Source organism: Microcebus murinus, chromosome 4 (assembly GCF_040939455.1).
Source record: "Microcebus murinus isolate Inina chromosome 4, M.murinus_Inina_mat1.0, whole genome shotgun sequence".
In the NCBI taxonomy this organism is placed as follows: domain Eukaryota; kingdom Metazoa; phylum Chordata; class Mammalia; order Primates; family Cheirogaleidae; genus Microcebus; species Microcebus murinus.
In genome coordinates this window covers 11,386,565-11,398,847 of record NC_134107.1, presented here as the reverse complement: position 1 = coordinate 11,398,847, position 12,283 = coordinate 11,386,565, and the positions used below count along the sequence as shown (strand labels likewise).

The 12,283-nt window shown below is 62.4% G+C and overlaps 2 protein-coding genes across 3 annotated transcripts in view; one reads left to right on the top strand and one right to left on the bottom strand.

The window, feature by feature from the left end:
• FLRT1 (fibronectin leucine rich transmembrane protein 1) overlaps positions 1-6,316 on the bottom strand; it is a 74,124-nt gene extending 67,808 nt beyond the window's left edge. Inside the window, exon 1 of the mRNA XM_012777883.3 lies at positions 5,961-6,316. The gene's annotated coding sequence lies outside the window, so the exon portion shown is untranslated. The remainder of the gene's footprint in view (positions 1-5,960) is intronic.
• The window catches only part of MACROD1 (mono-ADP ribosylhydrolase 1), a 145,873-nt gene that overhangs the window by 107,519 nt on the left and 26,071 nt on the right, over positions 1-12,283 (top strand). The window lies entirely within an intron of this gene.

The window sequence follows — 12,283 nt, the reverse complement described above, 5'->3', positions numbered from 1 at the left end:
TGCTGTCCCAAGAGAATGAGTGAGCAAGGGAGCCCCCACCCAGGGCAGGGGTCCAGTGGCCCTGGGCTGACCAAACCCCACCCTGTGCTTTAACTGGACTGGGCACCCTCAGGCTTGTGGCTAAACTCCCATGACCCTCTGTGACTTGCTGTGCCCCCAAGCAGGACCCTCACCCACCAGCAGCCCCTCTAGTCTGCCCGCAGAGAGTGGATTTTAAATTAGGGTCATTCCAGAAAAACTAGTAGGCAGCTCTGGGCAGGGTCCCCGGGAAACCTGGCTCTCTGTGTTTGACCCAGGCCCCAGGGTGCTGAGTCCCATGAGGGCAGGTCAGTCTAGTGGGTTTTATTCCAGGAGTAGTGATAGCAGGTTGGACCCTCCACAGCCACCCACACGGTCTCCTGAGGTCGCCGTTCCGTCACCATTCATTCACTGGTGCAGCCACCCTGCCATCCACGGAACTCTGCCGGGCGCCAGACCCTGGGCTGCAACGCTGAGGCCTGGCACGTGGCAGGGGCCACCCCCACCTCACTCCGGCCTCCGACCCCTCCTCCCCAGCCCTGCCACCACTCAGGACCAGCCAGGCGTCCCCCCACGGCCCCCCAGAGTGGCCCTGGGTTCCCTCCACGACCCACTGAGCTCTCCTTGCCCTGCAGCCCTTGGCAGATTGCCCCCGGAAAAGCCCATCCTGACACCGGCACCCCGTGGCATTTGGAGGGCGTTTTCCTGAGCAGCATTCCCAGGCGTCGCGGCAGGTGGGGGGTTAGAGGGTTAGGGGGCACTGGGGACGGCGCAGCAGCAGGAGCAATTTGCTGCCGCAGATAAATGCCGGCTCCTCTCGGAAGACTACCCCCTTTCTTTTCTCTCTTCCTCTCTTGCTCGCTCGCTTTTTTTTTTTTTTTTACAGTTTGCTAAATCTGTTGTAATCTGGTGCCAACGATTAATTCAGGCAGAAGGAGGGAAAGGGGAGTGAAAAAATACTGTCAGAGAGCTGCTTCTCAAGAGCGGTGCAGGCAGGAGTCGCCAGGGCTAGTGCCTCGCCACCCAGTTCTAATCCCACTTTTAATTAAGCACGAGCCATCCCAAAAGAGCCCGCCCAGCGAGGCGGAGAGCCCGGGCGCCCAGGGGACACCCCTCGCAGCAGCGCCCGCGCACCTGGGGCCTGGCCAGGCCACCGGATGCCTGGGTTCTGTGCTCTGCCAGGGAGGCAGTGTCCCCTAGTGGTTAGCCGAGCCCCATACAGCTGGTCCTGGTGCCTCCAGGAGATCTGCCTTGCTCCCCCCTCCCTCTGCCCCTGCACACCCACCCCTACCCCTGCCGGGGAACGTTTGGGGCTGAAGGAGGGGCTCTGGAATCCCATCTTCACTAACAGCCCTGTCCACACCAGGGCCACTGTCCCCCACCATAAACAAGCCCAGACGTGTCCCTCGCAGCCATCAGACACTGGGCCAACCAGTCCACACAGGTGAACACACAGCTGTCAGGAACAGGGGACCCGGTACCCTGGGCCTGGGAAGGCCATACTTCCAGGGGCCCACCCGGAAGGACGGGCAGACAGTCCTCAAAGCAGGCCCAGGAGTGGAACGGCCCGGGAGTCTTGAGAGATGGAGATGGACAGGCCCACAGGGACCCAGGGTGACAGCCCACCAGCCCCAAACAGCCCCTTGTCCAGGAGCTGCAGGTGTCTCCTGCCCAGGGGTCCACATGTAGCCCCGCTGTCCATCCTGTCCCTGCCCCTTGCTGGCTCTGGCCCCCCTTCACATCTTGGCTCAAGCACCCTCTTCCCTGGGAAGCCCCCCCACCCTGGACCCCCAGCAGGCTTCTCTGTCACCCAACTTTATCTGGTGGACTTCCGGCCTTCAGAGCCAAGGCTTCATGGTGGGAGGGGTGGATCTGATTAGTGGCTGACCCACACCCGACTGTCAGCTCCCTGGGGGCAAGACGTCAGCGCTGCTTGTGTTCCCTGCTCTGTCCCAGAGCCCAGCCCTGTGCCTGGCAATAACCGATGCCCAAAAACTCTCTTGTGAATGAATGAATGAGCAAGAAAGGAGGGAAGAAGTGAGGCAGGGGAAGACAGAAGAGACAGGGAGCCAGGGGTGCAGACAGGGGCCTTGTGGGCGCCCCCCAGCGTCCATGGCTTCAGCCCCAGCCGCCATCCATCCTCCCCAGGCCCCCTCCGCCACCCTCACTGGCCCCAGCTCTCCTCTTGGGGTGGGGAGGCAGCCCACGCAAGCCCACCCCGCAGTGGGAGTTTAAAGCCCAGGGCTGCAGCAAACCCAGCAAACAGCTTCCACAAATCGCACTGAAACCCCCAAATCCTGACATCATCTGCAGAGCCACTGACCCCGGGGAGCGCTGGGCTCTGGGGGCCTCAGGCAGCAGCAAACAGGCAGCCACCGCTGCACAGGCAAACACAGGCCTGCACAGACACGGCCTCTCTGTGGAATCCTCCCAGCTCCAGCTGCTGCGGGGAACAGGGACGCCAGGCAGACTGTGGGGGAGGGGGCAAGGCAGGGGTGCTGTCCCTTCTCCTGTCTCCTCTTAGCCAGCTAGTCTGCCCCCACCCCAGCCCTGGTCCTCTAGGGTGACTGCCCCATGACAGAGGACAGAATGCCTGGCCAGAGCCAGAGCAGGCCTGCAGGAACTTTGTCCAGGGGAGAACATGTAGGCTCTGGGGAGGGGACCCCCCACTGCAGACACACTCAGAGGCTGGCACCAGGGCCTGAGCCTGCACAGCCACGGCGCTCTCCCCTTCAGCCTCACCCCTGCTGCTCTTGGGCATTCCTGGGTCACTGGGGCCAGGTGCTGGCACTGATGCTCCCCCACCGAGAGCAGGGGACTGAGACCTCACCCAGGAAAGGGCTTTGGTGGCTGGGGGTGGGGGACCTAGTCCTTCCTGCTGCTCCAAGGCCTGAAGAAGCTGAAAGCCCTTGGCCCAGAGTGAACCAGGGGTGGGGACCAAGAGAGGGCCCTACATTGCTAGGCGTGAACTCTGTGCTAGAAACTTCTTGTGCGCTGTCTCATAGTGGGTACCCCAAGGTGGGTACTGCTATTACCCCACCTTACAAATGAGGAAGCTGAGGCCCAATGAGCTTGGGTCACTGCTGAAGGTCTGCAGGCCAGGCGGAGAAATCCTCCCCAGGAAAGACAAGTCCTTAGGACCCTGGGGTGGCATCCCAGTGTCCCAATAGCACAATCAACAGGGATAAGGAGGTGGTTGGCATAATTTCCAGACCCTGGAGCAGAAGGGCCAGCCCAGCCAGACCCCCACACAGCCCCATCTCTGAGATGAAACAGGCCGTTTCCAGCCCTGACTCTGGGGCGGCCTAGTTGGCTGGCCCGTGACTCTCAAGAGACATGCAGCGGGGCCACCCACACTGCAGGGCAGGGCCTTCACCTGCTCACCACCTACCCCATGAGGCCAGGGCCTGCCAAGCACCCCCCGCCCAGCGCATGCGCCCTGCCTCTGCCCCACCTGACCGAGCAGAGGGACTGTGCCCAGCTGGCCCCAGGGGTCTCATCCTCCCCTGCACCACAGCAGCCTCTCCTTGACAACTGCCACCGCTCGGGCCTCTGCAGGCAGTCAGCGGCTCCACACCTGCCTCATGGTCCCTCAGTGCCCACAGTGTCAGGCCGCCTGGAGCTCCAGGCCCTCTCTCAGCTAACTTTGCAGCAAGTACAGACACCACCTGCCCATCTTTTCTGTCCACCGCCCTTCCCTGCTCACCTACGCGCAGAGCACCCACCCGTCCTCACAGGCGGGACAACCGCTATAAGCAAGGAGAAGCAGGTCCCCAGAGGGGAGGCCACAAGCCCAGGGTCAGGCAGCGGTCTGCACAGAGCTGCGTCTCATGGCCAACGCCCTCCCTGCTCAGCCCTGGCAGCAGGCGACACTTGGGATGGCAGCACTCCCTCCCCAGCACCTCCTTACACATGAGCTGGGGGGTCTCCTGGGGGCTTCCATGGGAGGCCTCAGAGGTGGGGGAGGCGGTGCTGAGGGCCAAGGGAGGATGAAGTCCAGCGACGGCACGCTGGCTGGGCGCGCCTGACCCACCCTCCGGAGTCCGCGGGTACCCTCAACCCTTGAGGACCCCTTCAGCCCAGGAGCGGGACCACCCATGACGGGCATCAAATGGGTTTTACAAAGCAGTCCCTCCCCCAGCTCAGGCTCCGGGGTGGCCACAATCAACCCCATTTTACAAACAAGAGAAACTGAGGCACAGAGAGGTGGGCTGACTGGCAACCAGTAAGTGGTAGAGTGTGGACCCACAGACCCAGGTTGAGGTGAAGCTGCAGCAGGCCAAGGCTGCCTCGGGGGCGGGGGCTGCACAGCCTGGCCTGCCTGGCGTGAACTCCGTGCTGGTGGGCTTCTTACCCAGGGGTGTCCAGTCCCTGTGGCTGCATGAGAACGTGGGACGAGGGCACACACGTAGCACCCCCCACACGCACATGCACACGCACACAAACACACCCCCAGCCACCCTGTCTCCTGCTCTCACATCTGCCCGTGGCTGACCCTTCAGCCAGATGTGGCAGCCCCTCGGCTCCCCCTGCCCCTCAGACCTAGGAGGGCCCCTCGCTGCCGGCCCATGTGGGCAGTGTCCCCTCCCAGGCACTGGCCCTGGCAGCTCAGGCCATTTCCATTTTAAACCTTCTGAGGATGCCCTGAACAGTCGCCCACGGAGCCGGCACCAGCTGACAGGTGATGTCTGCGCCTCTCCTGAGGCTGGCAGCAGAGATGCGGTAGCTTTCAACTCCAGGAACGCCAGCGGCACCTCCCCCACGGCCACCGGGCGTGAGGGGGTGCCCCGAACCACAGCCCTCCATAGTGGCACCCTGGATCCTGCAGGGCTGTGTCCCCCACACTGACAGCCGCTTTCCAACTCCTGAGCCACCTGGGGAGGGGGATATGGGGGGCTGGCCTGCTGGGCTCCATGCAACCCAGGAGGGCAGGGCACACAGTGGAGCAGGGCTGAACCCAGTCAGTCGCCCCTCACCTCCGTCCCCAACCTTGGCTTTATTTATTCACACCAGAGCTCTGCTTTGGGCCTCAGGGGCCCGGCACACCCCAGCTGGCTGTATTCTTTCAAAGCCACACACCCCAGAGAGCCTGGAAGCCCTCCTGGGGCCACCGGGAAGCCTGGGGCAGCTCCCTGATGTCACTGCTCCACAACTTTCTCCTCCTCCGAGAGCTCTGATCAGCCGCCGCTCCCCGCAGCTGGGCAACAACGCTCCCCAGCCTTCCGCCCCTGGGCCTCCTGTCCCCGCAAGGAGGGGCGTGCGCGCCTGGTCTTGAGGGCTTATGGGGGCACCCGCTGGCCCCCGCCCCGAGCCCTGTGGTCCCACCGGTCTAGCCGCCAGGTGCACGGCCCCAGCCCCCCGCCCGGCACAGGGCTGACAGTCCACAGCGCGCACAGGGAGGGAAGTTGGAAGCTGCTTATGCCCCCCTTGAAGTCGTTTTAAAAATAAAACCTCGCTCCAACCGTGACTCACGCGGCTGGTGGGGACGGGAGCGCGGCGCCGAGGCCGGCCGGCTGCCCCTGGCCGCGCGCCCCTAGCTCTCCCGTTTCTGGGTGCGGGGATGGGAGCTGGGACCTACCTATCCAGCCCGGCGCCCCCCGCGGGCCCGGCCACCTCCCTGGGGGCGCAGCAAGGGCTCGGGGCTCAAGCCCGAGCACCCGCCCTTTCCAGCCTCTGCTCGGGAGAGCAGAGCCGCTGGCCGCGCACCCCGCGCCTCCCCGCGGCCGGGCCAGCGCCACCGGCGCTCGGCTCTTGACTCGGGGGCCCCCACCCCAAATCCCTAAGGCTGCGCGTCCCGTCCCCAGCAGCGCCGGGCAAAGCCGGGCAACCTGATCCCGCTGCGCCTTGGTGCACCCCCGGCCCCGCGGCCCCAGCCCCGCCGGCTCCGGCACCCCGTCCCGGACGCGCGGACCCCGACCCCCGCCCGGTGCACCCTGCCTTACCTGCGCAGCAGCCGGGGAGGCGGGTCTCCTCGGGAAACTTTGCGGCGACGGCTGAAGCCTCAGGGGTTATTCCAAGGAGCGGGCGGGAACCCGAGCCGGAGGGCGCCCAGGGGGGCCCAGGAGAGGAGCCCCTGGCGCGCGGCGGAGCACAGTGGCGGGCCCGGGGCGGGGGGCGCGCGGCGCCGCATCTGCCCGGCCGAGCCGCGGGAGGAGTGCGCGGGGTGCGCCCGGCGGCGGGGTGCGTGTGCCCGGGTGGGTGCGCTCGGCGAGGCGAGGGCCAGCAGCGGTGGCCGCGCGAGCGGTGGCGGAGAGCGGGCGCGGGGAACCAGGCTGTGCGGCCGCCTCTCCCCTCGCGCGGCGGCGGCGGCGGGGGCCGTGCGTGCAGGCGCGGAGCGGGGAGGGAGAGAGGGAGGGGAGGAGAAGGGGGAGGCAGCGGGCGGGGAGGAGGCGGCGCGGGCGGGGGCGCTGCGCTGCGCACTGGCCGGCGGGACCCGGCGCGGGAGGCTGCGCCGCCGCGCGGGGACTATGGCCCAGCCCGGGAGGAGCAGCCTCCGCGTCCCCCTCCCCCGCCCTCGGCTAAAATGGCTAGGGGGAGGGCGGGTGGGGGAGCCGGCCCCCTGGGGAGTGGGGGGAGGGAGGCTCCCAAAGCCAGCCTCCAGTGCGGGGGCGGGGGAGAGAGGAAGGAGTTCTCGCTCACGCGCCTCCCCCTACACCCTCCTCGCTGCACCCACTCATTCATCCATCCTTCCAACCACCCACTCATTCATTCATTCATCTGTCCACCCATGCATTCATTCACAAACAGGTACCCACCGCCTATTCCGTGTGCCAGGGTAACTCCTTCCTCCCTGCCTGGCGCCCCTTCCCCACCCAGACCCCTGTAAACACCTGGGCTGTCCTGGAGCGGTGCCCCACCCAGCTGCCTAAGTGGGTTTGTGCGCAGCCCCTCCTCTCTCCTCATCAGCTGACTGTGACCTTGGGCAAGTTACTATACTTGACCTTTCCAAGCCTCAGTGTCCTCCATAGTGGAATGGGAGCATTAACAACCTAGCTCCAAGGGTTATAATGAGGGTGCAAGGAGGCCTTGAATGGGAGGGGAGCTAGGCCAGTGCCCGGCACACATCAGAGACTGGGAGAACGTGTGCACCTGTTGGTGGGGTCTGGGTGGGGACAGGGGTTAGACCAGACAGCCTCCTCTGAGCCCGAAAGTCCTCTTGCTTTTGGCATCCCTGGGACACTAAGGGACTCTCCCATCTGCCCAGTCTCTCGCCTGACCTGGTCAGACCTTGTCACCTTGTCAATGGCTCAGAGTTCCTCTGCCTAGAACCCCCATCCAGAACCTAGAACCTGGGAGCCCCACTGCTCCCAGGTTCACCCCCAGACTCCTCACAACCTGGCTGGGACCCCTCTCCACAGACCCACCTCCACGCCTCTCATCCCAAGGTCTCAACTCCAGGCCTGTGTCTAAGCCCTTCCCAGGGGCCGGGCACATCCTGCCCTCCGCTATCCTTCCCTTCCTCGGGGATGCCCTGGCTGACCTCTTGGGGGAGGGTCAGCCACAGGGACTGCAGCCCCTCCCCTCCTCCTGTCTGCTGTGAGCACTCTCCTCTCTGCCCCTCCCACTCCTCCCTCCTCACCTCTCCCTTCTGATCCCTGCTTAACTTCCTTCCTTCTCTCAGTTTCTACTCAATTCACCAAACAGCTATTTTTTCCTCCCAATTTTTATTTATTGCCTAAACAGTCTACCAACAATAAAAGAAAGAAACATCACCCACAATGCCACCGCCCTGTGGCGTCAACAGCTTCCGTTCCTCTGCTCCCTTCCAGGCTGGTCCGTGCAGAGATGGCTGTAATTTTTCCGTCTGCCTCCCCAGACCCCTCAGATGGACGTGGGGGCCCTGGGGCTCCGGCACTCCTCCATCACGGCACTTCTCTCATGCCTCAGGAATTATGTGGGTGTCTTCCTCCTCTTCTGAACTGAACCCCTTAAAGGCAGACCTCTTTCCATGCCTGCCCCTCCATGCCAAGGACAGGGCTGACACACAGTGGGCACTCAGTGGCTCGTAGTGGAGTGGATGGCACAGATATTGCTCTATTTGACAGGTTTCACTAAAATATAAAAATATCATCTTCATGCCAGATGCGGTGGCTCACACCTGTAACCCCGGCACTTTGGGAAGCTGAGGTGGGAGGATCACTGGAGCCCAGGAGTTTGAGACCAGCCTGGGCAAGACCCTGTCTCCACAAACAAAAAAATTTCAGAAATTAGCCAGGCATAGTGTTATAGGCCTATAGTCCCAGCTACTCGAGAGGGCGTGGTGGGAGGATCACTTGAGGCCAGGAGTTCAAAGTTGCAGTGAGCTGTGATCACACCACTGCACTCCAGCCTAGGTGACAAAGCAAGACCCTATCTCTTAAAAAAAAAATCATCTTTGGCCGGGCGCGGTGGCTCACGCCTGTGATCCTAGAACTCTGGGAGGCCGAGGCGGGCGGATTGCTCAAGGTCAGGAGTTCAAAACCAGCCTGAGCAAGCTCGAGACCCCGTCTCTACTATAAATAGAAAGAAATTAATTGGCCAACTAATATATATACAAAAAATTAGCCGGGCATGGTGGCGCATGCCTGTAGTCCCAGCTACTCGGGAGGCTGAGGCAGAAGGATTGCTTGAGCCCAGGAGTTTGAGGTTGCTGGGAGCTAGGCTGATGCCACGGCACTCACTCTAGCCTGGGCAACAAAGCGAGACTCTGTCTCAAAAAAAAAAAAAAATCATCTTCATAATTGTGGTTTTCCAGCTACATGATATTCCATGGAGCTGATAGGATAACTCACTCAGCCATGCCTGGTGGCTGCACACAGTTCAGGGACTACTGATGGAAGTCCATTGTGTGCCACATGCTGTTCGGGGCACCAGGGACCAAGAGTGAATCAGGGCCTGCTGGACTTAGCCCTGGCAGAGCTGGAAATCGGGCAGGGGGCTGGGCACCCAGACAGTTAGGGCTTAGCAGGATCTTGCTGAAACAGGCATTGCCACATGACCCCAAGATGCAGGGGCCGTCTTATGACATCCAGGACAGCTTCCACAGGGAAGTGGCTCTTGACCTGGGACTTCAAGGGTCAGGAGGAATGTTCCAGGCAGACAGCAGGAAAAGGTCATTCTGTTCACGGATGCTGCGATGTGAAAGAGCCTGGGCTTTGGTGATCAGGAATTCTTGGTCAGAGTCGGGGGCCACGGTGGAGGATGAGGGGGCTGATGTGTCAGCTAGGCCCGGTGTGCAGGGTCTTGGACTCCCCACCTGGGGCGTCTGGACTTGACCTTGGGAGGAGGAGGGCACCAGCAAGGGCGTATAATTCCAGGAAGGGGACAGTCTGGTGTGAGATTCAGAAAGATCACTTGTTCAGTCAATAAACTCTCACTGAGCCCCTGGGCGCTGTGGGCTCCATGAGGACACAGTGGTGAAGGTCGTGGGGCGCTGGCCCAGAAGGTCTGAGCTAGTCTTGCGAGCTGGGCACCCGTGGTGGATGCTCTCAGCAATGAGGTCAGCACAAGTCACCCAGCAACGATTTGTGGCTTCAACCTTGAGCTCGCCAAGCCCCAGTTCCCCAGCTCCCCGGGCAGTAGTAACACATGCAGCGTCCGGCAGCCCAGTGTGGCAGGCCCTACTACTGGGCAGCCAAGGTCACCCTGGCCCTGGCCACAGCATCCTTCCTGCCCAGCCACCACCCACCCTCTCTGGAGTCCCTAGATCGGGAGCCTTACCACTTACCAGCTGGCGACCCTGGGCACTATCCCAGACTGCTGCACCTCAGTTTTCTTAATGGGGCCATCACAGACCTCCTAGGGATAGGGATAGTGTGACACTCTGATGAAGTCCCAAGAGGAAAATGCCTTATATACTGTGAAGTGCTCTGACAGTGCAACTGTCCATCATTGGACTATGGTCAACTAAGGTTCTGCCACCCTTGGCCCCACGTGAGACTGTTCCGGGCTGGGGGCAGGGGAGGAGGTGATGTGACTCAAAGGAGGGACAGGGTCTTCCCCACTAGGTGATCAGTGGGCATGACCAGGGACCCCTTAGCCCCAGGCTCTGTGCTGGGCTGGGCAGGAAGCCATCCTGGGGCAGTGCTCGGAGGTCAGCACCCAGGCAAGGACAGAGAGCAAATGCTCAAGGGCATGACCTTGAGCCCAACCTCCTGCACAGGCCCCCAGCCTGGGCACCATCCCAGCCCCCACCTAGAGCCAGAGGGCCTCCTAATGGACCTCTTGTCCCTGCCTCTGGGCCCTCAGTCTGGAAGGTCACTGCTCTCCAAGGTCCCCTGAGTCCCAGAGAGTCAGGGTCACTGAATACCTGGCCCACCTAGTTCCCAGGTAATGCCCTGATGCTCTCTGGGGTGTTCACGTGAACTCATGGACATGTGGCCTGTGGGTAGGCTGGCTGGCACTCCAGCCCTCACCAGAAAGTTCCAGCAGCTTCTCTGATCTGAGCCCTAACTCCACTGTGCTGCTTCTCCCACTCTATGCACCAACTTTCCTGCCAAGGACACACAGTGGGTTGAGGCTCCCCCACGTAACTGCGAGGTCGGGGTGTAGGGTGGACCGCAGCACAGCGAGAGAGTTTCAGGCAGGGCCAGAGAGCAGGGCCTCCAGGCCGGGAGCAAGGTCCCAGCGAGGGTGCTCCAAGGACAGGGCACAGCAGGGACAAAGCCAGGTAGGATGAAGTCAGCAGCTCCTGAGGGTGGGCGCTGGGAGCAGCGTGGGGGCCAAGGACAGGTCAGGGCAGGTGGCTGGCCCGGGAAGCCGGCGGCCAGGGAGGGAGCACCCCAACACGGCGAGCCCCCTGAAACAAGGGTCTCACTTCTCCACGCCCGCTCACCCCAGAGATGCCCCCTACCCCCACTGTTCAGTCAGGTCACCTGTGCCCCTCTCGGCTCCCTCAGTGTCTCTTGGTAGCACTTAGCTCCATTTGTGATTGCCTACGATTTGTGTGACCGTTCGCCGTCTCTGAGATTCGGGTGTGGCTGATAACTCTGCAAGCGGAGTGTCTCCTTCCTTGGTAGGACGTAAAATAGCGGCGCGACTTGGGGCAACGGCGTCTGCTCGCAGCGATGCGTGTTTTGTGAGTGTCCGACTCTAGGGCACAGCGCGGCCTGGTTTGGGTCCTGTGTGTCTGCAGCACCTGCACCTGCGTCCCCAGCCCCTAGAGCACGTGGGGAGCACAGTCACGCACTGATGAATGAATGAATGGACAAAATGACGTTAAACAAGAGCGAGCGCTGGCCTAAAAGAGCCCTTCAAGGCAAAAACGACAGAGCTGTCCCAAGGCCAACCATGATTCATAAAATTGGGAACTGCCCTGAGATGATGTTCCAGGGGTTCGGGGGGCCAGACACACTTTCAACTACTGGGGAGTGGGCAGTGTGGAATGTGGGGACATGTGCATATGGGGGCAGGGGGTGATGGGGACTCCAGGGGGGAGATCAGGACTAAGTGACTGCCCCTGGGTGGGTGGGGAGACTGAGGCAGGACCACCCCACCCCTGACCACCTGTCAGCTGGTCACCCCCCAGCCCTAGTGGGGCTGAGGCTGCTCGTGCCCAAGCTTCTCTGACGGGCCCCTCCTTCCCCTTGGGAGCCTCCTCTTCTCCCTGCCAATGACATCACCTCCCCTGCCCCCCATCTCTTGCAGACACCCAGGGCTGCCTCTCCCTCCTTCCCTCCCCACCCCTGCCCAGCTGTTATTCCCAGCAGAGGACATGCTTTTCACGGTGATTTAAGCATTCCTTGACTCCAGCCATCATTCACCTGTTACACACACCCCAAGTTCAGGCAGGAGATGTGAGTTGTGTCTTGAAGGACAGTCCGCGTGGAGGGACCAGCCAGTGCCAAGGCATAGAGGGCTGGGTGGTGGGCACAGGGGTGTGGAGAGGGGAGCAGAGGTGAGGTGAGAAGTATAGGATTGCTGGAGCAGAGAGCAGTGGCAGGAGCAAGGAGCCTGGGACAGTGAAGAAGGGGCTGCCCTTGGGACTGGGAGGTGGGGCCTGACCCAAAGAGAGGGCTAGTCCCCAGGGCGTGGGGCCAGAGGGGGGAGAGGCCAGGGGAGGCCAGGGTGCCCAGGATGCGGAGTCTTGCCCTATGTTGGGACTGGCTCCCGGTGACCCGCCACCCTCACTGTGCCTCTCCTGACCCCAATAGACCCCTTTTCGGGGGCTCAGACCTCTGCAGCCCTCCTCCCCCCTCCTCCCGTGCTCTGCCTGATCTGAGTTGGTTTACTGCCTCAGCCCTCCCGTGACCCAGGGGCTCTTTAGGCCCGAGCTGAGCTCAGCCAG